At 38.4% G+C, this 1,696-nt stretch overlaps 1 long non-coding RNA gene across 1 annotated transcript in view; it reads left to right on the top strand.

The window, feature by feature from the left end:
- The first annotated feature begins 19 nt into the window (after positions 1 to 19).
- Positions 20 to 1,696, top strand: part of LOC113220677 — a 7,592-nt gene continuing 5,915 nt past the window's right edge. Inside the window, exon 1 of the long non-coding RNA XR_003307460.1 lies at positions 20 to 1,517. This is a non-coding gene — a long non-coding RNA (uncharacterized LOC113220677). The remainder of the gene's footprint in view (positions 1,518 to 1,696) is intronic.

The raw sequence follows: 1,696 nt of genomic DNA on the forward strand, positions 1-1,696 counted from the left end.
TGTAGCCCCAAAAGGTTTTAAAGAACAAAAACTCAAATACCCCTTAAAAATTTTTTTCTTTATTTTTCGAACTCATCTGTCATAGCATGAAAGAAAATTTGGGATTAAAAATGGTATAGCCCTTCATGTCTTTGTCCCTGTAGATAGATATTTCATGTTATTGTAGTCACCACGTATGTTGTATGCTGCTTTTTCCCACTTAAACTTATTTTTCCATGTACCATAATTATTTTAATAGCTGTGTGTATACTTGTTCCATCAAGTTGACTATAGTTTTTTCTACCCTGTTATCTACCTCTAGCTCCATTGAACATCTTCCTTTTGTTAAGCGATAGCCATAAGTTCTTAGTAGCAAAATTATTGGATCAAAGAGTAGGACGATTTGTATGGCGCTTTTAATGTGTGTTTTCAGGCATTGCCTTGAATGTCCACCCTGCCATATACTTACTAAACAAGTTATTGAAGCTTTGAAAAACTCAGGAAACAGGGATACTTCACCTATGTCCTGGAATGGTTGTGAGGATAAAATGAGATGATGCGTGCAAAGCCCCTATTGTAGTACCTGGCACAGAAGAGAGGTATTTCCTACATGGCAGCTGCTGTGATGATCTCCTGGTGATGATTGTGCTATTACTTGACTAACATGATTCCATTATGCCAGCAGTCTTCTAGACCACTTGCACCCAGCGTTGGATAGCAAATGATGGAGAAGCCTTGCTGTGCTTCTGCTTTGGGAAGTGCACCCATGCCAGAGACAAGCACCATTTTCAGATGCTTGGTTTCTAGTGGGGGAATACAGATGTGTAAATTTGTGGTAACAAGGCAGAGTGAAGCAAGTGATTAACAGCAGTCTGAATCAAGTGCTGTGGAACTTCCGAGGAAAAAGTGATGAACTCTGCCTGATCTAATTGGGAAGCAAGACCTCATTAGAGGTGATGCTTGCTGAGCCAAGGCAAAAGTCATGGGGAGAATTTTGGTAGTTGGGAAAGATAGATCATTCTAGGCAAAGGGAACACCCCGAGCAAAGCACATGGCCTGATCGTGGATGAAGCATCTGAAGAATGAAGAAGTTGACTTAGTTGGAGTGCAGAATATTGTGGGAGAGAATCCTATGGAAACAGGCTAGAAGTGACATCACAGATATCCTGGGAATGTGTACCTAGGAGTTTACTCTTGACTCCGGAGGCAGTGCACAATGGCAAATGTTTGGGGATGCATTTTGATTGCATAATTGACTGTTTTAATGCTTGCTCTGCCATGTGTGATCTGTATCATATTTTTGTTCATAAAGTGCTAAAAGGGCCAAGGTAAAATCACCCTGAAAGCATATGGTTGTTTTTATATGTTTTTTGATGTTTTAATTATACTGACAGAAATACTGACTACTGTATTTTTGTCCATTACAGGATTCTGCTCTAATACTTGATGTTCCTCTGGGTGTGATCTCAAGAATTGAAAAAATGGGAGGCGCAACAAGTAGAGGAGAAAATTCCTATGGTCTAGATATTACTTGTAAAGTAAGAGATTCGATACTTTCTTATGCAAAGAACAAGGCACGTTAATGTTGAATGATAGTAGAAAATTAATGTGGATTTGAAAAAAAAACCAAGATCTCATGTTCATCTAAGGCCCTGAAAGTGGTTCCTCCCTTAAGAACAAGCTTTTCTTTTTTTTTTTTTTTTTTTTTTTTTTTTTT

The sequence above is a fragment of the Piliocolobus tephrosceles genome, unplaced genomic scaffold (assembly GCF_002776525.5).
Source record: "Piliocolobus tephrosceles isolate RC106 unplaced genomic scaffold, ASM277652v3 unscaffolded_9445, whole genome shotgun sequence".
In the NCBI taxonomy this organism is placed as follows: Eukaryota; Metazoa; Chordata; class Mammalia; order Primates; family Cercopithecidae; genus Piliocolobus; species Piliocolobus tephrosceles.